The sequence below is a fragment of the Natrix helvetica genome, assembly GCF_964273705.1.
Source record: "Natrix helvetica genome assembly, chromosome: 1".
In the NCBI taxonomy this organism is placed as follows: Eukaryota; Metazoa; Chordata; class Lepidosauria; order Squamata; family Natricidae; genus Natrix; species Natrix helvetica.
Genome location: NC_138548.1, coordinates 357,125,638 through 357,152,238, shown reverse-complemented (window position 1 = coordinate 357,152,238; position 26,601 = coordinate 357,125,638). Strand labels below are relative to the sequence as shown.

General features: G+C 42.0%; 2 protein-coding genes across 3 annotated transcripts in view; both read right to left on the bottom strand.

The window, feature by feature from the left end:
* LOC309384276 (uncharacterized protein) overlaps positions 1–26,601 on the bottom strand; it is a 259,594-nt gene that overhangs the window by 152,896 nt on the left and 80,097 nt on the right. The window contains exons 1-3 of one of the 2 annotated variants that reach the window (XR_014174017.1): positions 22,115–22,300; positions 20,286–20,401; positions 17,837–18,617 (exon numbers count right to left, since the gene is read on the bottom strand). The gene's annotated coding sequence lies outside the window, so the exon portion shown is untranslated. Of the gene's footprint in view, positions 18,618–20,285; positions 20,402–22,114 lie in introns of those variants that run through there. The other variant, XR_014174018.1, reaches the window with a different exon arrangement.
* The window catches only part of LOC309384290 (uncharacterized protein), a 185,993-nt gene that overhangs the window by 140,236 nt on the left and 19,156 nt on the right, over positions 1–26,601 (bottom strand). The gene's annotated exons all lie outside the window — the stretch shown is intronic.

Genomic DNA, 26,601 nt, shown 5'->3' with positions numbered 1-26,601 from the left:
AAATATAATTAAAATACCCAGTTAAAAACCCGTCAGGAGCGATATGGTTAAATCAAAGTTGAGCCAGGCCAGCTGCTTGGAAAAGGTGGGTCTTAAGCTTAATACGGAAGGAGCGGAGGTCAGAGGTATTCCTAATATCCGGAGGGAGGTCATTCCACAGGGCTGGGCCCGCCACAGAGAAGGCTCTACTCCTAGGCGCCGCCCCACGACATTGTCTAGCGGACGGCACCTGGAGGAGCCCCTCTCTGTGCGAGCGAATTGGTCGCAGGGATGTATGGGGCAGAATACGATCCCGCAAGTAACTAGGTCCTAAGCCATGGAGCGCTTTAAAGATAGTTATCAAAACCTTGAAACGCAGGTGTAAAGGTGGAGTTTCCCAGTTTTCCCGCTTTTTTTCTTCTGTGTGCTCTGTATGCTATTTGGAATTACCTCAGGATGTTCCTGTGTTCCTGCCCATTTTGTTTGCTGTAAATGTGTTAAATATATTTATTTATATATAAAACTACAAATTTGTCCCAATGTCACTGATTTCATTTGGGAAGTTGCTGCATAATTCCCTGACAGAGGACTATCTCTATTACACCCAGACAAAAAAGCCATTTGCAGTGGATGCCATTTGCTGGAAGCATCATAGGGAGGAAATAATCATTGTCGTATCCAGCTGGTTGATCATTCAGAAGGATATAAGGGATTGTGGTGAGGAAAAACAAATTTTTCTTCTGGGAGATTCCCTTCCTCTGGGACTGATGGAAGCCTTTAGGATTATGAGCGTGCACAAATGGATGGATCTGTCCCCAATGTATCCCTTTATGAGTTTTTTAAGAAGATTGGGAAATGGACCTACTATATCTAACCGGAAAACAATTTGGAAAATGGATCAACCAAGAGTTTTTATGGCACAATTGTTGTCTTATTTTTCTGAAGTAAAATCTTTAGAAAAAGTTTTATTAATAAGAATCAAACAAAGATATTTTCTCCCTCACAGATCAGAAACAACTATTGTGGTGATTTGTGATAAATAAGAAGCCGTTTAAACTTTATACAAGTTAAATGCAATAGTAGATTGTTAACAAAGTGCTTTGATGTTCAATTTTGTTGTTGGTTCACCTACATTGCGTCTATATATCGTAGATAGATGAATGTCGAATTGGTTGTAAATAGAGTAGATGTTTATAAATTTTGGGCCTGCTTCAGAAGGGGAAAAAACTAATATTGGTAAATCTCCTTTTGTCTTTCTAATGTACATTTTTCTTTTTAAATGTTTCATCTATCCTTGTGTGTTTTTTGAAAAAAAATCTTTCATTTTTGGGGAGTTTGTACTTTATATTAATTTTCTGAATAGAATATTTATTCTAAAATAAAGTCCCCTTATTAGAAGCAAATTCATGAGGCTACTATGTACCTATTTTCTACACTGCCTCTAAATTCACAGGCGTACATGGCCTGCCCTTTTGGAGTTCTGTGGGAGGCAGCCATCCACAATTTCTTAACACGGTTTATAAAATGTTAAGGCAGCAAAACAGAATGGTTTGTCCCACTCCTACATGACAGTTACTCAAAATCAGCCACCATTTTGACACAGAGGCAGGTATTCTAAAAAGGCAGTTTCTTACATTAGTCCACCACCTGCCCAGGGATGAATCCTAGGCACAGACCAGAGGTGGGTTCCTGCCACTTCTAACCTCTTCTATAGAAGAGGTTCCACAAATCTACACTGCCATTTAGAACCAGTTCCAGCTCCCTCCCCCCGCCCATCCGCACATCATCAAGATGAAGAGCAAGAGGAGGAATTCTGGGAGTTGAAGTCCACAAGTCTTAAAGCTGTCAAGTTTGAACACCCCTGGGGGGTGTTCTAAAGGGTTAGGGGTGCAAGGGTCTTGTAACTTGACAGCTTTAAAACTTGAGTGCTTCAAATGCCAAAGTTTCTGAGCCAACATTTTGATTGCTAAGCAAGAGCATTGTTAAGTGAGTTTCACCACATTTTACAAGTTGGCCATGCCCACCCAGTCACATTGCTGGCAAGCCACTCCCACAAAGCAGACCACACCCACAGAAGAGGTTCTAAAAAGTTTTGAAACCCACCACTGGCACACATCCAAAAGTTGGGGTAGGGGAGGCTAGGCCTCCAAGTGATTCCCCCAATCCTGAGATAGTTACTGTTCTGCTTAACGATGTGCAGATTTATTTAACGGCTTCATTAGGGAGAACGGCGTGAGGTTGCATATTGTAATGGTTGTTAAGCAAGGTAACCTCGCTTAACAACCATTACAATATGCAACCTTAATTCGCAGGCCCCATTCCCTTTCTAAGCAGTTTACAGAGTCAGCGTCTTGTCCCCAACAGTTTGGGTACCCACCTCGGAAGGATGCAAGGCTGAGTCAATCTTGAGCCTGGTGAGATTCAAACTGCCAATTTGCAAGCAGCTGGCAGTCAGCAGAACTAGTTTGCTGTACTGCACTCTAGCCACTGCACCACTGTGGCACATTTCAGTTGTATCTCGAGCACTATTTCTAAGGTGGCTGGGGTATTATGGGGCTCAAAATCTAGAGGACACCAAAGTCGAAGACGGAACTCCATTATGTTGGAATTCCATGATCAATATACAAAAAGCATCACTCAAAAACATTATTGAGGAATTCCACAACTTCTGCAAAGGAAATATCCAGAAACTTCTGCTGATAATCAAAAACAGGTCGTTAGATTTTATTGAACTAAGATATTGAATTCTGACTGAAATTTCTCCCACAATCAGGACATTCATAGGGTTTCTCTCCTGTGTGTGTCCTCTGGTGTTTCACCAGGTTGGAATTCTGACTAAAACTTTTCTCACAAACAAGACATTCAAAGGGTTTCTCTCTTTGGGCTTGGCAATGGTATAGGGAAAATTGTAATGGGGGGATGTGTCCCAACAAAAGGAAATAAAAAGCAGACAAAAGATGTTTGGAGGTTGACAGTGGCATAAGGAAAATTGAAGTAGGTTACACCGCAACAAAGGGAAATATAAAAGATCTCTGACGGTGGCTTGGGAAAAATTGAAGAGGGTGGATATGTCAAAACAAAGAAAAGGGAGAAGGCAGGAATGGAGAAGTGGGACAAAAGACTTACTAGGAAAAAACAAGATAAATGGAAATTGCTATTTGGGAAAATATAAAGCTAAGATAAGGGTTATATTCCTAAATACGACAATAAAATGGAGTTGCCAACTGATTGAATATGATAATGGAAATATAATTAAATAAATGTTAAAATATATGGACAAATATGAAACTGATATGGGGAGACTGTAAAGGAGAGGTTTGTGATTCACTTTTATATATGATAATTAAACTGAGTTGCTAATTGATTGAACATGACAATAGAAGGACAATTAAGTCCTTAAGGACAATTAAGTATGGGTTAAAATATATTACAATATATTTAGCTGACCTGGCATAATACTACAACCTCTCCAGCCCAGGGCATTTTTAATTGGTAATTTTAGTTTTTAAGGGTTAATTTCACTGGGGTTTTAACTTTTTTAGGTATTGTAACTTATTTATTTATTCTTACCTCCTCTGTACGCTATATAATACTTTTGTACGTCGCCCCGAGTCCCTGTGGGGAGAGGGGGCGACTAATAAGTTCAAGTAATAAATAATAAATAAATAAATATGAAACATGGACACATATAGAACTTTTAAGATTATGAACAAAGTGAGATGTGTACCGCTTGTTATTCTATATAGTAGATTAAAGGAATTGTAATGAAGATTGAACAGTAAGGATTGCCATTTATAGACAATTAAGGGTAATCTAAACCAAAATATGGAAAAATGGAGAGGGAACATGAAATATATTTACAATGGGAAACTATTGAGATTTAAAGACAGAATCACAAAGTGGGGCCGTGTAAGGATCCATAATTATAAATACCATCAACATAAAATAGAGCTCGCTCAGAAGCTGAAATACACCAAATAAATGAAATGAAGAGTGTGAAGTAGAGGATAGAGGTAAGGGAAAAAAAGAGGGATAGGAGAGAGGGCGGTGGGGGGGAAGAGGAGGAGAGAAAGAAGGAGTGGAAAGAGGAGAATGAGAGAGGAAGGTGAAGTAGAGAAGGGTGACAGAGGGAAGGAGGTAGGGAGGGGGTGGAGAGAGGGAGAAAAAAGTGATGGATAAGGTACAAATATGGTGTATGGAGAGCAGAAGAGCCAATAATTGTTTTTGGGAGTTGATAGTAAGATGAACTGATGTAAACATTTAATAATACAATGCGATGTTGGCTATGTAATAGTATTGTGAAGTTTCCAAAAGATTACATAATTAATTTACGAGCCTCGAGACAAAGTTCAAAAGAAATCCATTCATTTATTAGGCTCAACATTTTGGCATATTCTTCTGCAGAGCCGAAACTGACATCTGCTTAATTGCGTTTGAACTTTACCCCTGTATCCCCTCTCTTCTGTCTGTGTCATAAATCACATCCACCAATAAGTTGCTGCGGTAGGCTATGAACATGCGCATTTCACACGCCAGCTGTAGGAATATGAGACCTGACTCTGGCTAAAGGTATGCATGGAATTATTCTCATTTTTTCCTATGTCAATGATAGTTGTCATGAAAACTCTTTACAAGTTGACAAGTATATGTGTGGTTATATGTTATGAAAATGAATATATATATATATATATACAGTACATATACATATACATAGAATATGGCAACAATGGCAGTGGTTTTTTTGCTGACCAGAGAATTTTTCGGTAGCCTGCAGCCAGCCACCACCTCTTGAGAGCCGCCGCCTCTTTGAGAGAGCTTTGCAAAGCGGCTCTCAAAGAAGCAGCAGGTAGGAGTCTTCCCAGCAGAAAACTCCAGTCACTTGCCGGAAGGCCTCTGGACCAGCCGCTGTGGAAGATAAGCAACCAAAGAGGCAGGGGGGGGGGGAGAGAAGCGGAGCTAGAGCCAGGGTTTAGGAGGGAAATAGGAGCAACTGGTGAATAGAGAGTGGGGCAGCGAGAGGGCAGCGGCTCAGACCCAACCGAGGCAGGCGCCGGCTCTAGGCTCTTAGGGAATGGAGCATCCCTGGGGCCTTGGCTCCTGACCCGAGCGAGCAGGCGAAATGCTTACCTTTGGTGAGCTGAGGCGAGACATGGAGGTGAATGGCAAGGCATGTCGCTAGAGGATGGGCTGTGTGGTGAAGGCATATATAGGGCTCGGATGGGTGGGGCAAGCATCGAGTGAGCGTTGGGGGGGGGGCAAATGAGCACCAGGCAGACAGGCAGTGCAAGCAAGTGGTGAGGCGGTCAAGGGCATGACCAGCTGGCCATCGCTACCGGTTCTAAGACCTTGGGGAAATGGCTGCCACCAGTTCATGCGAACTGATGCAAACCGGCTGAATACCACCTCTGAATGCTGGGCACTGAAAATAACGGCTGCTTCCAGGACATAGCCATGTGGCCCTGGGATACGTGTCCTGGCCTTCATTACCAACTCCAGGTTCAGAGGTCTTCAAAGGGTATGGAGGAAGAGGCTGGGAGGCCTGGTGGAGTGGGAGTCAGGCCTAAGCATTGTGGGGACGCAACGGGAGAGCAAACATGCCTTTGGGGACCCTGTGGATGGAGAAAAGGCTTGTGGAGACCCTGTGGGGGAGGGAAAAACCTATAGCGACCCTATGTGAGAGGGCAAAGCTTGGAGGGATTCTGTGGAGAGCGAGAGGCTTGATAACAACAAAGAAAACAACAGATAGTACACCTTTATCAAATTAATATTTTGCATTTTTTCTCTCCAATCACAGATCTACTATTGAGATATCTTTCAGTAAAATGAATCAGCCCAAAACCTAAATAGTCAATATCTCACCTATACTTCCAATGAGATCAAAAATGAAATTTAACCCTTCTCTATACTCATCAACTTTTTGCCTAATGTGGATTTCCTTGACTTTCTCTCCTGTGTGTAAACCTACATTACATATAGGTCATTTGTATTGTTTCTCTCTTGTATGTATCTTCTGGTGTCTCATCAGGTGAAAACGGTGACTGAAACTTTTCACACAATCCATACATTCAAAGGGTTTTTCTTCTGTGTGAATCCTCTGGTGTATCACAAGGTTGGAAATCCAACTGAAATCTTTCCCACAATCTGGACACCTGTGCGGTTTCTTTCCTGTATGTGTGCTTTGATGTTTCACCAAGATGGAATTCCTTTTTAATTTTTTTTAAGCACAAATAATACAGAGTACATATACAACTGAATACAAAAAAGAAAGACAAAAGAAAAAGGGGAAAAACATATTACAGTGCACCCACTACCCCCTGGAGACCTTTCCCACCCTTATAGTTCTTAGATATACAATATATTCCAATTATGCCCTTACAACCTCCTAAACAACATATATTCTTGAGTAGGTTTATTCCCTTTGCCTTCCACCAACACTGATTTCATAACCCCCCCCCTATTTCATTATAATTATTTACTCAATCATCCCTTTTTTAAAGTTTAATTTCTGTTGTTAATTTATCATTTGTTGCCATATTCCAAATTTCATTATACCACCCATTTCTTTGATTATCTCAATTTTGTCCCAATATTTAGCCATCACTAATCTAGCTGCCATCGTAATCACATTCCCACCACTTATGTTTACATGTTCTAAAATCTTTCTTGCACCTCCAACAAATATTTGTATATTTAGTATCTATTTGATTTAATTTAAGTGGTGTTAGGTACTATCACTTTATATCAATCTTCCTTAACTCTAACTGACACATTCTTATATATCAGTGATGGCGAACTTTTTTTGTCTCCCGTGCCAAAAACGGGGGGAGCACAGGGAGGTTGTGTGTGTGCGTGCCACACCCATGCTACGCGCATGACCCCAGCGCACATGCGCACACAACCAGCAATCACATTTTTGGAGTGCTTTTTTTGCCCTCTCCAGGCTCCAGAGGCTTTATAGGAGCCTAGGGAGGGTGAAAACAACCTCCCCCGCCCCACCTGGACGCTTCAGGAGCTTCCCTGAAGCCTCCAGAGCACAAAAAAACGGCCTTGAGGGCAAACCACAAGTGCAGGAACGGATTTCCCATTTGCTCATACAGCTGGTTTTAACCCTCCAGAGCCTTCAGGGGCCTTCAGGAGGCTTCCCTGAGGGCTCCGGAGGGCAAAAAATGACCCTGTGAATAAACCAAAAGTGACTTGAAATTGAAATTCTGATTGAAACTTTACCCACACTGTGGACATTCATATGGTTTCTCTCGTATGTGAGTCTTCTGTATTTCACCAGGTCAGAACGCTAAGTGAAACTTTTCCCACTCTGGACACTCAAGGCTTCACTCGTGTATCAGCCGCTGGGTGAGATCATCCGTGGTTTTGGGGTTGAGTATCACCTCTACGCTGATGATACTCAGCTGTATATTTCAACCCCAAACCACCCCAACGAGGCTGTTGAAGTGATGTCCCGGTGTTTGGAAGCCGTCGGGGTCTGGATGGGGGACAACAGACTTAAACTCAACCCCTCCAAAACCGAGTGGCTGTGGCTACCGGCACCTCGGTTCAGCCAGCTGATTCCATCGCTGGCCATAGGGGGCGAACAATTGCCCCCTGTGGAACGGGCGCGCAATTTGGGCGTCCTCCTTGATGCCCGGCTGTCAATGGATGACCATGTGGCAGCCGTGGCGAGGGGGGCGTTTCACCAGGTTCGCCTGGTGCGCCAATTGCGCCCCCTACTGGACCGGGATGCCCTACGCACGGTCACTCATGCGCTGGTGACGTCCCGCCTGGATTACTGCAACGCTCTCTACATAGGGCTGCCCTTGGGACGCGCCCGGAGACTGCAGTTGGTTCAGAACGCAGCCGCACGGGCTGTGATGGGGAGTACGAGGTACTCCCACGTAACACCTCTCCTGCGCGAGCTGCACTGGCTACCTGTGGTTTTTCGGGTGCGTTTCAAGGTGCTGATTACCATCTTTAAAGCGCTCCATGGCACGGGACCTAGTTACTTGCGGGATCGCATCCTCCCACATACATCCCTGCGGCCAATTCGCTCACACAGGGAGGGACTTCTCCTGGTGCCGTCCACTAGGCAATGCCAACGGGCGACACCAAGGAGTAGGGCCTTCTCTGTGATGGGCCCAACCCTCTGGAATGACCTCCCCCCCGACATTAGAACCACTTCTGACCTCCGCTCCTTCCGGCAAAAATTGAAGACTCACCTGTTCCGATTAGCAGGCCTGGCATAATTACAACTGTCCCTCCTGGCAAATGTATTATTATCTGGTTATCTTAGGGTTTTTTAATCTGTTGTGTTTGTTTTAGGGATTTTAAAAAATTATATTTATTTAGCTTTGTACAGTTCTTTTAATTGCATTTTAACCTCCTCCAAACTGTACATATTTAATTTAATTTTTTATTGTATTTTGTGATATTCTTTATGGACTGTACACCGCCCCGAGTCCCTTTTGGGAGAGGGGGCGGTCTAGAAGCACCAAATATAAATAAAATAAATAAAATAAATATCAGCCTGTGGTGGATCAGTAGATCAGAATTCTGACTGAACATTTTCTACAATCTGGAAATTCATATTGTTTCTCTTGTGTGAGTTCTCTGATGTTTCACCAGTTTGGAATTCTTCCGGAAATTTTTACCACAATCAATGCATTCAAAGTGTTCCTCCCCTGTGTGAGTCTTCTGGTGTACCACCAAGTTGGACCTTTGACTGAAACTTTTCCCGCAATCAGGACATTCAAAGGGTTTCTCTCCTGAGTGAGTCCTCTGGTGTGTCATCAGGTGGGAATTCTGACTGAAATTTCTCCCACAATCAGAACATTTAAAGGGTTTTACTCCTATGTGAGTCCTCTGGTGTATCACAAGGCTGGAATTCTGACTGAAACTTTTTCCACAATCAGGACATTCAAATGGTTTCTCTCCTGTGTGAGTCCTCTGGTGTTCCACCAAGTTCGAATTCTGACTGAAACATTTGCCACAATCAGGACATTCAAAGGGTTTCTCTCCTGTGTGAGTCCTCTGGTGGTTCATCAGGCTGTAATTGCGACAGAAACTTTTCTTACAGATAGGACATTCAAAGGGTTTCTCTCCTGTGTGAGTCCTCTGGTGTTCCACCAGGTGGGAATTCTGACTGAAACTTCTGCCACAATCAGGACATTCAAAAGGTTTCTCTCCTGTGTGAGTCCTCTGGTGTTCCACCAGGTGGGAATTCTGACTGAAACTTCTGCCACAATCAGGACATTCAAAAGGTTTCTCTCCTGTGTGAATCCTCTGATGGTTCATCAGGCTGTAATTGCGACAGAAACTTTTCTTACAGATAGGACATTCAAAGGGTTTCTCTCCTGTGTGAGTCCTCTGGTGTTCCACCAGGGAGGAATTCTGACTGAAACATTTGCCACAATCAGGACATTCAAAGGGTTTCTCTCCTGTGTGAGTCCTCTGGTGTTTAACCAAATGGGAATTGAAACTGAAACGTTTGGTACAATCAGAACATTCAAAGTGTTTGTCCCCTGTGTGACTCTTCTGGTGTACCACCAAGTTGGACCTTTGACTGAAACTTTTCCCACAATCAGGACATTCAAAGGGTTTCTCTCCTGTGTGAGTCCTCTGATGAATCACCAGGCTTGAATTCTGACTGAAACCTTTTCCACAATCAGGACATTCAAAGGGTTTTTCTCCTGTGTGAGTCCTCTGGTGTTTCACCAGGTTGGAATCCTGACTGAAACTTCTGCCACAATCAGGACATTCAAAGGGTTTCTCTCCTGTGTGAGCCCTCTGATGGTTTACTAGGGTAGAATTCTCACTGAAACTTTTCCCACAATCAGGGCATTCAAAGGGTTTCTCTCCTGTGTGAGTCCTCTGATGTTGAACCAAATGAGAATTCCAACTAAAACGTTTGCCACAATCAGAACATTCAAAGGGTTTCTCTCCTGTGTGAGTCATTTTGTGTTTCGCCAGGCTTGAATTCCGACAGAAACGTTTGCCACAATCAGGACATTTAAAGGGTTTCTCTCCGGTGTGAGTCCTCTGGTGTATCACCAACTGGGAATTTTCAATGAAAATTTTCCCACAATCAGGACATTCAAAGAGTTTCTCTCCTGTGTGAGTTCTCTGATGAATCACCAGTCTTGAATTCTGACTGAAACCTTTTCCACAATCAGGACATTCAAAGGGTTTCTCTCCTGTGTGAGTCCTCTGATGTTTCACCAGGTTGGAATTCTGGCTGAAACTTCTGCCACAATGAAGACATTCAAAGGGTTTCTCTCCTGTGTGAGCCCTCTGATGGTTTACTAGGTTAGAATTGTTACTGAAACTTTTCCCACAATCAGGGCATTCAAAGGGTTTCTCTCCTGTGTGAGTCCTCTGATGTTGAACCAAATGGGAATTCCAACTAAAACGTTTGCCACAATCAGAACATTCAAAGGGTTTCTCTCCTGTGTGAGTCATTTTGTGTGTTGCCAGGCTTGCGTTCCGACTGAAACGTTTGCCACAATCAGGACATTTAAAGGGTTTCTCTCCTGTGTGAGTCCTCTGGTGTATCACCAACTGGAATGAAAGTTTTCCCACAATCAGGACAGTTATATGATTTCTTTCCTGTCTGCATCCTCTAGTGTACCACCACAATGGAATTTTTACTGAAAGTTTTCCAACAATCAGCACATTCAAAGGGTCTTCTCCTCGTGTGAGTCCTCTGATGTATCACCAAGTTGCCATGCTTGCAAAAGCATTTACTACATTGAGAGCAGTTATAGGGCTTCTCTCTTGTGTGGGTCCTTTCACAAACCACAAGGGAGCTGATCTAACTAAATCTTTTCCCACATTCGGATAATTTATATGGCTTTCCTCGGGAGTGGATCCTCATGCATAATATGTGATTTACTATGTGTGCCTTTCCCACAACAGGCACACCTATGGAGCTTTTCCACCCCTGAGGTTCTTGAAGAGGTCAAAAATACGTGTTGCATGGACCTTTGATTCAAGCTACTGTTTTCTTCCTCACAGGGCAAGGCCTGCATTACTGTCTTTGTGGTTATCCAATTGTCTCTTTCCTCCCCCCTGACTCCTAGATATTTCCTTCTTTTTCTAAATTGAAAAAAATAATCTCCTTTGACCTTTTCATGTAATCTATTGTTCAGTTCTTCATACTCTACTTTTTCCAATTTGAAATCTTTTCTGGATTTTCTCCCCTTTATCACTCACCAACTGGGGAAAGAGAAGAATTGTGTGCTTTCCTGAAGGCTCAATTTGCTTTTATTTTCAAAGTTGCTGGTTATTCTCAGTTGTCCGGAGTGCTCTTATTGCTATCCTCTTCATCTGTAAGATTTAAATAAAAGTGTAAGTTTCTTTATGAAATGGTTGCAGAAGATGTAAAAAGCAAGCATGCCACAATGCTGAAATAGCTTCTAATGTTAATTATGATTCATTTGACACACTGAAGTTTACTGAGATCCAAGTTCAAATGTTCATTCAATCATGAAATACACTTGTTGACTTACGTCCATCACAAATTCTTCATACTGCAATTATTGGGTAGAACCTCTGTAGTTTAAATAAATGTTTTACCAAACATGCTATTTATCTTTCACACTTTAAATGTTATAACTGAAACTTAATTTAAACTATGGCAGATGGACATCTCTAAGTTTATGTGGGAAGGGGATAAAACAAAAAATTAAACATGAATTATTGCAAGGTGCAAAGGAAAGAGGTTTGAGTTGACCAGATTTGAAATTGTACTTTGATGCTTGTTTTCTTCTGGTAAAAAGAGTGAGGGACTCTTCAAAATAAGAGCTTCCTCGAGCTTGACAGGCACTAATAAAATTTTTGATGACAAAGCTCTTTATGGTATGATAAGGTTAAAGCAAATGTTGATTTTAAACATCACTTTGTTAGACATGCATTTCTCTTTGGGTGTCTCCCCAGAAACCTTTTTAAGAAAAGAAATAGTGGCAAGGCCAGACTGGTAGACTTATGGTCAAATAATATCATTCAATTATCATGACCCTATCTTCAAATCTACAATTTGGAATCAGAAGGATGTTTGTCATTGATTCATATATTTACAATTGAAGGAAATATTTGAACTAGACAAAAAAAGCTATGGATATGATTTTGTGAAAAATGAATTGGAAATTGGAAATGAATTGTTGAACATATTACATTTAAGGTTTATAAACTGCTATTGAAATTGAACTTGCAGAATGAGTATGTAAAGCATTGTATGATTCAATGGGCAAAGAACTTTGGATGTAATATAATGTTTCAACACTGGAAATATATAACAGAATTAGAGTTCAAAGGGACCTTGGAGGTCTTCTAGCCAACCCCCTGCTCAGGCAGGAAGCTCTATGCCAAATGGTTTTATGAGTTTAGTATCTAACATTGAAGAAATTCTCAAGAATGGATAAAGACACCTTGAATGTTGGAAATGTAAATAAGAGATTTTATCATTTATGGTGGACAGATGACAAAGAAATATTGGAGTAGGATTCAAATTCATAAAGAAGATTCTTAAAGAGAATATAAAGATAAAACCAGAAAGTTTTCGTTTAGTGGATAAAGAACTTGAAAAAATATGAAACTTTGATGTTAAATGTGTTGATGGCATCAAGAATGCTATGTGCACAAAAATAGAAGAATATTTTCACTCCCACAATGAATGAATGGCTGCAAAACCTGATGGAGTTAGCAGAGATAGCTAAATTGACTGCTTTGAATAAAGTAAAGAACAGGATTAATTCGAAAACTGCTTTTGGACTTTGTTCGTGAGATAGGGAAAAAATGAAAGTTTCATTTTGGGTTTTGTTGATTAGGTAAGTTTGTTGTTATAGAAGGGGCTAGTTTATATTATCATACAAAATGTAAATAGTTGAGGTTTTATATTATTATTCTACTGCATCCAAAGAGTCAGAAGACAATGCTTTTCTTTTTCCTTTCCCCTTTCTTCCTTTTTTCCTCCCATTTTCCATTATTTTTATTTCTTCATTGCACTTCTGTATTTTAAATTTTACATTTTGATGAATTAATAAAATATTTGTGTAAAAACAAATTATTAGCACCCTAGAGGGTTATTATGAAATATATCTAGAAGTGCTGGGGATGGATTATACAATTGTAGATAGAGGCCTACAGAGAGAAGTACAAATACACACACCTAAAAAAATGTGTATATGTGGAAAATCCATGTGTTTTCAGCCAAAAAGCTGTCCAAAAATGGTTACAGTCAAACCTTCTGTGCTAATTTTAGAGATGTGGGGCTTGAATTGATAAAATGATGCCTAAAGACTGCAAGATTTGAAACACCAGTTTTGCCATAGAAGTCCTCAGTTCCAAGTAAGGGCAGAAAACACTGTCCACAGCCACACTGGTGACATTCCTATTGAAGCAGTCCTCACTTACTGACTGCATTTGGGATTGGTATCAGTGTCACTAAGCAGCCCGATCAGGAAGCATGATATCACAGGACAGTGCCAACTTACATCTATTCCTCTACAGTTGTTAAGCGAATCATTGTGGATTTTTAAAGGCAAGTACACCTGACTGTGGCTTGCTACTTTCTGGTGGCATCCCCACTGATTTTGCTTAATAGATTCTAGCTGGGAAGGTCGCAACTGGGGATCCCGAGTGTGGGATGCTGAAACCATCATAAATGTGCACCAGTTGGCAGAACCTAAATTGTTGCAAATGCTTTTCTTCCACCTTCATAGCCACAGGAACTGCTGACACCTCTAAAGGTGACATGTTCCAATATTTGAGTGCTGCCACAAAGAGAAAACGAACTTCTTCTCCAAAGCCCCAGAAGGCAAGACAAGAAGCAATGGATGGAAACCAACGAAGGCGAGAAGCATCCTAGAAATAAGAAATCTCCTGACAGCGACCAGTGGAACCGCTTCCCTTCCCAAGTTGTGGGTGCTCCTCCCTGGAGGCTTGCAAGAAGATAATGGAGAGCCATTTGTCTGAAATGGTCTAAGATCTCATGCTTGAGCAGGGGGTTGGACTGCATGATCCCCAAGGTCACATCCAACTGCCTTTGTCTATCTTCCAGTTGCTTCTCTGCTTCCACGCTGCGGAGGAAATCAAGCAGCCTTTCTTGCTCCCAGCCTCTCCTCCAACCTGTCCTCAACTCACCCACCAGCTACTGCTGCTTCGACACTTGCAGGAGCCCAGAAGTTACTCGGCTTCTCTTCCTCCCGTCAGCGATCCAGTAGATCCTGCACTTCTCTCCCCTCCTTTCTAGCAATGCAGCACTTGATGGTTTTAACTCCTTAAAGCTCAACCCCAGATGCCTCCACGGCTTTCTAGGCGCCAATGCTGCCCATCTGACCGCCATCTCCCGATAGGAGGGGGTAATACAGGCTCCTCCCGTCTCTGCCTATTAAGGCGTTTGCAAGACGTTTGCACTGATTACATGCCATCAAGTCACTTTCCACTCCTACCAACCGACCTTTGCAACCGATGCAAGTGAAATAGTGAAAGGTAACATTTGTGAAGATCAGTTACATAAAGTTCTCTTAAAATTACGTAAGAGTTGGAAGAGACCAACTCTGTAAGCAGGAGACCCTCTACCGTTCTGGACAAATGGCTCTCCAGTCTCTTCTTTAAAAACCCCATTGACGGAGCAGCCACAATTACTGGAGGCAAAGCATTTCCACGGATTGATTGTTCTCACTGGAAGGAAATGTCTCCTTGATTCTAGGTTGGATATCTTTTTGATAAGTCTCCCCCTGTTACTTCTTGTCTTGCTCTCAGGCACATTGGACAATGGATCCACCGTCTTTTTTCTGTGTCAGCCCCTCAGATATTGAAAGACTGCTATGATGGCATCCCTACTCCTGCTCTGTGTTAGACTAGACACATCCAGTTCCTGCGATAGTTCATAGGAGGAGAAAGAAAGAAGTTACAAGGAGGGCATGTATTGTCAGAGAAGCAGGGAAATAATAGACGTAATTTATTGTCCACCAGAAAATAATTTAGCTGACCTCATGACAAAACCATTAAGTATACAAAAGCACAAAGGTCTTGTGAAACGATTTGGTTTAAATGCTGTCCAGCTATAAATTAGAGGAGTCTTAGGATATTAAATTTAGTAGCTGAAACAGTTAGATTGGACAATGGGCAGGAACAGAGCAGTTGAGTGGATTGCTGGCTTCTGCATGAGGCAATCTACGCTATGATTGGTTGCTGTGGGTGTAAAGGGGGAGTTTCCCAGTTTTCCCGCTTTTTTTCTTCTGTGTGCTCTGTATGCTATTTGGAATTACCTCAGGATGTTCCTGTGTTCCTGCCCATCTTGTTTGCTGTAAATGTGTTAAATATATTTATTCATATATAAAATTACAAATTTGTCCCAATGTCACTGATTTCATTTGGAAACTTGCTGCATAATTCCCTGACAGAGGATTATTTTACCTATTTTACATTACCTAAATGTACCTATTTTCTACACTGCCTCTAAATTCACAGGCCTACATGGCCTGCCCTTTTGGAGTTCTGTGGGAGGCAGCCACCCACAATTTCTTAACACGGTTTATAAAATGTTAAGGCAGCAAAACAGAATGGTTTGTCCCACTCCCAGTTTCTTACATTAGTCTACCACCTGCCCAGTGATGTATCCTAGGCACAGACCAGGGGTGAGTTCCTGCCACTTCTAACCTCTTCTATAGAAGAGGTTCCACAAATCTACAGTGCCGTTTAGAACCGGTTCCAGCTCCCTCCCCCCGCCCATCTGCCCATCATCAAGATGAAGATCGAGAGGAGGAATTCTGGGAGTTGAAGTCCACAAGTTTTAAAGCAGTCAAGTTTGAACACCCCTGGGTTTTTTTTCTAAAGGGTTAGAGGTGCAAGGGTCTTGTAACTTGACAGCTTTAAGACTTGCACACTTTAATGCCAGAGTTCCTGAGCCAACATGACTGGAGGAGGAATTCTGGGAGTTGAAGTCCACAAGTCTTAAAACTGTCAAGTTTGAACACCCCTGGGTTTTTTTTTCTAAAGGGTTAGGTGTGCAAGGGTCTTGTAACTTGCTTTAAAACTTGCGTGCTTCAAATGTCAGAGTTTCTGAGCCAACATTTTAGTTGCTAAGCAAGAGCATTGTTAAGTAAGTTTCACCACATTTTACAAGTTGGCCACTCCCACCCAGTCACATGGCTGGCAAGCCATTCCCACCCAGTCACATGGACAACAAGCCACTCCCACAAAGCAGGCCACACCTACAGAAGAGGTTCTAAATTTTTTTGAAACCCACCACTGGCACACATCCAAAAGTTGGGGTAGGGGAGGCTAGGCCTCCAAGTGATTCCCCCAATCCTGAGATAGTTACTGTTCTGCTTAACGATGTGCAGATTTATTTAACGGCTTCATTAGGGAGAACGGGTTGAGAGTAGTTAAGCAAGGTAATCTCGCTTAACAACCATTACAAATTGCAACCTTAATTCGCAGGCCCCATTCCCTTTCTAAGCAGTTTACAGAGTCATCGTCTTGCCCCCAACAGTTTGGGTCCTCATTTTACCCACCTCGGAAGGATTCAAGGCTGAGTCAACCTTGATCCTGGTGAGATTCAAACTGCAGAGTTTCTGAGCCAACATTTTAGTTGCTAAGCAAGAGCGTTGTTAAGTGAGTTTCACCACATTTTACAAGTTGGTCACTCCCACCCAGTCACATGGCTGGCAAGCCATTCCCACCCGGTCACATGGCGAGCACCTACAGAAGAGGTTCTAAAAAAATTTGAATCACACCACTGGCACACACCCAAAAGTTGTGTACTATTCTGCTTAACGATGTGCAGATTTATTTAACGGCTTCATTAGGGAGAACGGGTGAGAGTAGTTAAGCAAGGTAATCTCGCTTAACAACCATTACAACATGCAACCTTAATTCGCAGGCCCCATTCCCTTTCTAAGCAGTTTACAGAGTCAGCGATTTGTCCCCAACAGTTTGGGTCCCCATTTTACCCACCTTGGAAGGATGCAAGGCTGAGTCAAAGTTGAGCCTGGTGAGATTCAAACTGCCAATTTGCAAGCAGCTGGCAGTCAGAAGTAGTTTGCAGTACTGCACTCTAGCCACTGCACCACTGTGGCACATTACAGTTGTATCTCGAGCACTACTTCTAAGGTGGCTGGGGTATTATGGGGCTCAAAATCTAGAGGACACCCAAGTAGAAGACGGAACTCCATTATGTTGGAATTCCATGATCAATATACAAAAAGCATCACTCAAAAACCTTATTGAGGAATTCCACAACTTCTACAAAAGTAATATTCAGAAACTTCTAATGATAATTAAAAACAGTTAGTTAGACTTTATTGAAGTAAGATATTTTTCTATCCACCTACAAGTCTAATGCTGAGGATATATGAAAGGTTTATCTCCTGTGTGAGTCGTCTGGTGTATCACCAGGTTGGAATTCTGACTAAAGCTTTTCCCACAAACAAGACATTCAAAGCCTTTCTCTCCTGTGTGAGTCCTCTGGTGATTGATTCACTAGGTGGGATTGATAAATGAAATGTTTCCCACAATCTGGGCACTGGTGCAGTTTCTCTCCTGTGTGAGTCATCTGGTGTATTACCAGGTAATAATTCTGACTGAAAATTTTCCCGCAAACAGGACATTCAAAGGGTTTTTCTCCTGTTTGAGTGCTCTGGTGTTTCATGAGGCTGGAGTTGTGACTGAAACTTTTCCCACAATCAAGACATTCAAATGATTTCTCTCCTGTGTGAATCCTTTGGTGATTCACTAGATGGGATTTTTGAATGAAACTTTTGCACAATCTGGACACTCATGCAGTCTCTCTCCTGTGTGCAGCCTTTGGTGTATCACCAGGTCATCATTTCGATGAAACATTTCCCATAATCAGGACATTCAAAGGGTTTGTCTCTGGTGTGTTTCCTCTGGTGTCTTGGGAAATTTTCTAATGAAACTTTTGTCTCAGTCTGGACATGCATATGATTTCTTTACTATGCGAGTCCTCTGGTGGTTCACCAGGTGGGAATTCTGACTGAAACTTTCCCCACAATTTAGACACTTATATGATCTCTACCGGATATAAATCCTCTGGTGTTTTATCAAGTTGACATGCATGCTAAGCTCCATTTCTGTATGAGTCCTTCCATCAGGCACAAGGGAGCTGTTTTGATCAAAGCTTTTGCCACATTTAGAGTGTTTGTATTTTGTATTTTGTGCATAATCAGCCATGATTTGGAGTCTGTATTTTTCCCCACAATATGCATATCAGTGGAGCTTTTCCACCCTGTGTGATTCCTTGTTTAGTTGAGCTTTGATTTCAGCTACTGTTCCCTTCCTCACAGGGTGAGGTCTGCTTCACTGTCTGCCCTTATGTGGCTGTTCAATTGACCTTTTCCTCCCCACTGACATCCAGACATTGCCCTCTTTTTCGGAATGGAAAAATAACCTCCCTTGACTTTTCATGAAATGCATCTTTGAGTTCCACACACTCCACATTTTCCTGCTCAAAATCTCTCCCTAATTTTCTCTCCTTTGTCTCGCACCTACTAGGGAAGTAGAAGAATTGTGTGGTTTCTGTAGGAAATGGAAAATATTTTGATTTCTGGCTTGATTTGTTTTCCTTTTCAAAGCTGCTTGTTATTCTCAGTTTTCCAGACTGCTCTTATCGGCATCCTCTTTGCCTGTAAGATTCAAGTAAAAGTGTAACTTTAATTATCTATGAATGGTTGCATATGATGTCAAAAAAGGGGAAAAAAAGTTTACATTACAGGTAAAAAGCAAACATGCCACAATGCTAGAATAGCCTCTTATATTAGTTACGATTCATTTGACACACTGAAGATTACAAAGTTCACGTAGCCACTCAAGAGATCCAAGTTCACGTAGCCATTTAATCATGAAATTCTCTTTTTGACTTGAATCAATCACAAATTCTTAGTATGACAATTATTGGGTAGAATGAATCTCTGTAATTAGGATGAATAGAACATGTGATGTATAGAGATTTATTTCCCTTTCGCTAAACCAGGCGTTGGCTTGGCCAGCACATGACGCATCTAGCCTGTGGGCCACGGGTTTGATAGCCCTGCTCTAATCATTATGAATTTTCTCTTTGGTTCTAGGTTGCTTCTCTCCACGGTTTCCATCCATTGTTCCTTCTATTGGAACACTGCTATCATGTCTCCGCTGGTCCTTCTCATTAGACTAGACATACCCAATTCCAGTAACCATTCTTTGTATGTTTTAGCCTTCAGTACCCTAATTACCAAAGATACATTTTCTGTTTCAGACTTTACCAATACTTGTAAGTGATACTCCATTTAAACAATGGCAGATGGAGATCTCTAAATTTATATGGCAAGGGGAAAACCAAGAATTAAGTATAAATTATTGCTAAGGAAGGAGGAGGTTGGGTTTACCTGATTTGAAATTGTACTTTGACGCCTGCTGTTTTCTCTGGCAAAAAGAGTGGGTGATTCTCCACATTAAGATGTTACTAGAGCTAGAGGGCTGTGAATTAAGATTTTGATGGAACGACTATGTCTGGTATGATTTGGTTAGATATAAAGGCAATGATTTTTGGATATACTGTATAAAGAAGAGCTTTTGATAATTTATGGTGAACATGTGATAAAGCAAAGAAATATTGGAGTACGGTACACATCTTAATACAGAAAACTATTAAAATGATATAAAGATAAAACAGTTTTCTTTTAAGTTTAATGGATAAAGAACTTGAAAAAAAATGCAACATTGATATTTTATATGTTGATGGCATCAAGAATATTTAGGCAAAAAAAATCGAAGAATATTTCCATTCCCACAATAGATGAATGGCTGCAAAATCTGAAATTAGCAGAGTTGGCTAAATTGACTGCCTTGACTAAAGGAAAGAACACAATTTTGTTTTTATATGGAAACTGCTTCTAGACTTTGTGCTTGAGGTGGATAAAATGATTTGGGGTGTTGTTTGATTAGATAAGTCTGTTGTTATACAAATGGCTAGTTTATATTATCATATAAAGGTAAAAAAGTTGAGGTTTTATGCAAGTATCTTATTCTACTGCAACAAAAGGAGTCAGAAGTCAATGTTTTTCTTTTTCATTTCCCCTTAACCTTACACTTTTCTCTTGTTCCCTTTCCCTCCCTTAGGTTGCCATTTGATGAAATGAAGGTTCTGCAAGATTTGAAGCACCAGTTTTGCCCATAGAAGTTATCAGTTCCAAGTAAGGGCAGAATATATATTCCATAACTACTCTGGTGATATTCCAATTCAAGTAGTCCTCAGTTAAGTGGCTGCATTTGGGACATTAAGCAGCCTGATCATGGAGCATGATCTACCAACTTACATATGTTCCTCTTCGGTTCTTAAGCAAATCCCTTTGGGTTGTTAAAGGCAATTTCACATGACTGCACTTGCCAATTCCTGCTGGTATCCCCACTGGTTCTGCTTTTCAGAAGCTAGCTGGGAAGATCACAAAGAGGGATCATGAGAGTGGGATGCAAAAATCCTAAAAGTGCAGTGGTTGGAGCACCAATAATTTCTGGAGTGTAGCCATTCCCAAAGATTCAAACTTTAACAGCGTGCAGCACTAGTGCTCTTACATTCGGGGAGGGAAGGAACCTGCAGCAGCTGACATCCTACAGCCTAGTTCCGTGATGGCGAACCTATGGCACGCGTGCCACAGGCGGCACGCGGAGCCATTTCTGAGGGCACGCGAGGCATTGCCCTGTCAGCTCCAGTGCGCATGCACCCGCTGGCCAGCTGATTTTCGATAGTTTTTTTTAATCTCCGGAGGATTCCCTGAAGCCTCCAAAGGGCGAAAAACAGCCCAATGCAAAGAGAGCTGCCGGAACGGGGAAAGACAAGCGCCAAGGAAAGAGGCTTATTTCACTCCTGCTGGCTGTTCTGTTTCCCCCTCCCCCCTGCTACTAAAAAGGATCCTGCCCGATCGCTGAGAGAGCTGCCAGCACGGGGGAGACAAGCGGCAAGGAAAAAGGCTTCTTTCCCCCGTGCTGCCTGCTGTGTTCCCCCCTCCCCCCTGCTAGTAAGGAAAGAAGAAAAGAGGCTTCTTTCATTCAACGTGGCTGCTGTTGCCCTTTTCTCCATTTCAGTGCTAGGGCATCGAGGTTGCCCCACCCACCATCGCCCAGGTCCTCGCTTCTCCCAAACATTTCTTTGCCTACCTGATTTCCAGCTCCATCGCGTTTCTTGCCATCGTGTGCAGAGAAACAAAGTTTGTGGGACTAAAAAAAACTTCAATCAATTACAACTTGGGGAGGGGGAAGAGATCTCGCAAAGTTAGAATTGATTGATTGAAAGGAGTTTTTTTTAGTCCCACAAACTTTGTTTTCCTGTCCAAAACGGCAAGAAACACGATGGAAAAATGCTACGGAGGGGAAATTAAATAGGCAAAGAAATGCTTGGGAGAAGCGAGGACCTGGGCGATGGGGGGGTGGGGCAGGCTCCATGGAGTGGTGCTGAAATGGAGAAAAGGGCAACAGAGGAGCCACCTTGAGGGGGGAAAAGCTGCTTTTCCTTATTTCCTTGCTACTTGTCTTTTCCTCATGCAGATTGGTCTCTTCCTCATTTCCCTTTGGATTGCAGGGACCAGGCAGGATTCTCTGTGCTAGCACGGGGGAGGGGGGGAAACAGAGCAGCCACCTTGAGGGGAAAAAGCTGCTTTTTCTTCTTTTCTTGCTGCTTTTCTTTTCCCTGTGCCAGCAGCTCCCTTCCTCATTTGTCTATTGACTGTAGTGCCCAGGATCCTCTTTAATAGAAGGGGAGAATTTAGCAACTGGACTCACACCTGCCATTGTAAAAAGGGCCCAATCTTTACACAGGAGAATGATAAGGGAAGGTTTTTTGGCACAGGAGCACACTTGAGCATCCCCCCACCCCCACCCCAATCTCTGCCCGTTAGTGGCAGAGCAACTTCTCCCCTCACTGGGTGTTAGCCAAGGGGAACAGCCAGAGCAGGGAGTGGCGAGGAAGCCTTGCGCAAAAATGCACGGTCCACACAGGTGAGCGGGGACATTACGTTATGTGGGTCGGCACTCGAGTTCGTGTGATAGTGCGCACGTATGTGCTTTTGGCACCCGAGGCGAAAAAGGTTCGCCATCACTGGCCTAGTTGTTTTTCTGCTTCCAAATCATGGAGGAAACCGAACAGCCTTACCACCCAGCTGCTGCTTCGATCCTGGGAATAGCACAGGATCCACTCTGCACACCACCTTCCGCCCATTGAGTGATCCAGAAGAGGAAGTTGCTGGGCTTCTCTTTCTCTCCGGTCCTTTCTAGCAATTTAGTACTTGGTGGTTTTAACCCCTTAAAGCTCAACCACAGACGCCTCTACTGTACTGAGGGTTCCAGATACTGATGCTGCCTCTCTGACCTCCAACTCCCCATAAGAGGCAAAATAACACATTTATATGTCGGTAGAGGCATAATTTTGTATTTATTTATTTTGTCATGTTTATGTAGTGTATATTGGAGGTGGTGACCCTTTGAGAGCAGTATGCAATGAAATTTCATTTTAATGTATGCTGATCAGTGAACATTCAAAGTGACAAAGTTATTCTAAGTCTCATCCTTACCTAAGGCTTTTTCAAGACGTTTTCATTGGTTAAATGCTATCAAGTTGTTTTCGACTTGTAGAAACCTACCTTTGAAACTGATGCATGTGAAATAGTGGAATGTGATGCTAATACTTAGCTTGTGAAGATTAGCTGTGTGCTGAGCCCTAAAGGTTTATGAAGATCTTACAGAATCACATAAAAGGAGGTGGGAGAGACCAACTCTCCATTCCTGACAAATGGCTGTTGAATCTCCTCTTAAAAAAGCTCCAGATGGACCACCCACAACTTCTGGAGGGAAGCCATGGAAGCTGTCAGGTCATCCTTGCTCCTTCTCTGTGTTTGACTGGACATATCATGCAATCATTCATTGTATGTTTCCCTTAACATCGTTGTTGCTCTTCTCTGCTCTCTTTCTAGAGTTTCAACATTTGATTTTTCTCATGGTGATGAACACTGGATGCCTAAACTTACATAGTCTTACCAGTACAGTATAATGTACACAGCACTAATACTTCTTGGAATCTTGATACTATCTCTCTGCTGATGTAGACTAGGACTGCGTTGGCTTTTTCTGCAGCTGCAGCACACTGGTAGCGGATAAGTAAGAGTGGTAGTCCACTAAAATTCCTAGATCCCTCGCACAGTTATTGCTGTTGAGCCAGAGTCAACGTCAAGATCCTTTTTCAAATGTTAATCTGAATGTTCATATTTTTTCCCCCTGTATCGTACATGATTGAGGATTAACTTTCACTTCTGGGCTTGTCTGCCTACATGGTCTCACCCAACTGCGCATTCCACAGACGCCATTTCTTTTGTATAAGGTTTACAGTCATCTCTGAACTTAACAAATGGGGCCCAGAAAACCACCTCCTGGCAAGGTAGCTTCGGCACCTACATCTTCTACATCCAGCCCAACGACTCAACAGACAAAAATTTCTTCATTTTTACAACAAGAAGAGACTGGAGAGAGTTCAAAAGACTTATCTGTTACCCAAATGTTCCAGGCTCTTATGAAGGGACAAAATGAATTGAAAAAAGAGGTGGCAGATTTTAAAGAACAGCTCAGAGATGTACAGCAGCAAACAACAGAAAATAAACAAAAAATGGTGTGCTGGAGAAGGGTGCGGTTGGGTTGAGGGAGGAGGTTAAGGCAGTTCAGAAGGGGAATTGGAGAATTGGAAAATTTCATGGTAAAGATAGAACTTGAAAGAATGTCCTTGTTTCTCAGATTCCAGAACCTACGGGAGACAGAAGATGAAGATCTTAAGGATATTATGAGTACAATCTTAGCAGAATATATTAAGAAAGATAAAGAACAGTTGCGGTGGGATATGGATCTGGTTTACAGGATTAATTCAGAATATGCGAGAACACATAATGTTCCAAGGGAAGTACACCTTAAATTTCTTAGGAAGACCACGAGGGAAGAGGTTTTAGTAGCCCAAAGGGGGGGACCACTAAAATATAAAGATAAAGAAATTGCCATTCTTAAACAAATTCCGAAAAAAATAAGAGGTAAGAGGAATTTCTCACCTACACTTCTAATGAGAGAGCAAAAATGAAATTTAAGCCTTCTCTAAACTCATCAACTTTTGCCTAATGTGGATTTCCTTGACTTTCTCTCCTGTGTGTAAACCTACATTACTTATAGGTCATTTGTATGGTTTCTCTCTTGTATGTATCTGCTGGTGTTTCACCAGGTTAAAACAGTGACTGAAACTTTTCGCACAATCCATACATTCAAAGGGTTTTTCTCCTGTGTGAGTTCTCTGGTGTATCACCAGGTTGGAAATCCGACTGAAACCTTTCCAACAATCTGGACACCTATGCGGTTTCTTTCCTGTACGTGTGATTTGATGTTTCACCAAGCTGGAATTATTTTAAACTTTAAAAAAAATGTAAAACACAAATAATACAAACAGTACATGTACAAATGAATACAAAAAGGAAAGATAAAAGAAAAAGGGGGAAAACATATTACAGTGCACCCACTACCCCCTTGAGACTCCCCCCCTACATTTCTTAGATATACAATATATTCCAATTATGCCCTTACAACCTCCTAAAGAACACATATTCTTGAGTAGGTTTATTCCCTTTGCCTTCCACCAACACTGATTTTATAAAATCCCCCCATATTTCATTATAATTATTTACTCAATCATCCCTTTTTTAAAGTTTAATTTCTGTTGTTAATTTATCATTTGTTGCCATATTCCAAATTTCATTATACCACCCATTTCTTTGAATATCTCAATTTAGTCCCCAATATTTAGCCATCACTAATCTAGCTGCCATTATCAAATTTACAATCAATTCTTTTTTCGTTTCATTTATATAACATTTATCCACCAGCAATAATAATGCAAACCTCGGTGACATCTCTGGATTTCCATTCAACAGTCCTCTTATTTTTCTAAATACCATGTCCCATATTTTTATGCACTATCGTAATCCCACCACTTATGCTTATATGTTCGAACCTCTTTCTTGCACCTCCAACAAATATTTGTATATTTACCATCTATTTGATTTAATTTAGGTACTACTTCCATATCACTTTATATCAACCTTCCTTAACTCTGACATATTCTTAGATACCAGTGAGGGCGAACCATTTTTGTCTCGCGTGCCAAAAATGGGGGGAGCACAGGGGGGTTGTGCGCAGGCGTGCCACACCCATGCTACGTGCATGACCCCAGCACACATGCGCGCACAACCAGCAATCACATTTTTGGAGTGCTTTTTTTGCCCTCCCTGGGCTCCATAGGCTTTATAGGAGCCTGGGGAGGGCGAAAACAACATCCCCCGCCCCACCTGGAGGCTTCAGGAGCTTCCCTGAAGCCTCCAGAGCACAAAAAACTGGCCCTAAGGGCAAACCACAAGTGCAGGAATGGACTTCCCATTTGCTCGTACAGCCGTTTTTAGCCCTCCAGAGCCTTCAGGGGCCTTCAGGAGGCTTCCCTGAAGGCTCCGGGGGCAAAAAATGACGCTACGAGCAAACCAAAAGTGACTTGAAATTGAAATTCTGATTGAAACTTTACCCACACTGTGGACATTCATATGGTTTCTCTCCTATGTGAGTCTTCTGGTATTTCATCAGGTCAGAACAGTAAGTAAAACTTTTCCCACTCTGGATACTCATGGCTTCACTCCTTTGTGAGTCCTCTGGTGTATCAGTAGATCAGAATTCCGACTGAACATTTTCCACAATCTGGAAATTCATATTGTTTCTCTTTTGTGAGTTCTCTGATGTTTCACCAGTTTGGAATTTTTCCTGAAATTTTTACCATAATCAATGCATTCAAAGTGTTTCTCCCCTGTGTGAGTCCTCTGGTGTTTAACCAAACTGGACTTCCAACTGAAACATTTGCCACAATCTGAACATTCAAAGGGTTTCTCTCCTGTGTGAGTCCTCTGGTGTTCCACCAGGCTGGAATTCTGACTGAAACTTTTTCCACAATCAGGACATTCAAAGGGCTTCTCTCCTGTGTGAGTCCTCTGGTGGTCCACCAGGTGGGAATTCTGACTGAAACATTTGCCACAATCAGGACATTCAAAGGGTTTCTCTCCTGTGTGTGTCCTCTGGTGGTTCATCAGGCTGTAATTGTGACAGAAACTTTTCTTACAGATAGAACATTCAAAGGGTTTCACCCCTGTGTGAATACTCTGGTGAACCACCAAGTTGGACCTTTGACTGAAACTTTTCCCGCAATCAGGACATTCAAAGGGTTTCTCTCCTGTGTGAGTCCTCTGGTGTTTAACCAAACTGGAATTCCAACTGAAACATTTGCCACAATCAGAACATTCAAAGGGTTTCTCTCCTGTATGAGTCCTTTGATGAATCACCAGGTTTGAATTATGACTGAAACTTTTTCCACAATCAGGACATTCAAATGGTTTCTCTCCTGTGTGAGTCCTCTGGTGTTCCACCAGGTGGGAATTGACTGAAACATTTGCCACAATCAGGACATTCAAAGGGTTTCTCTCCTGTGTGAGTCCTCTGGTGGTTCATCAGGCTGTAATTGTGACAGAAACTTTTCTTACAGATAGGACATTCAAAGGGTTTCTCCCGTGTGTGAATACT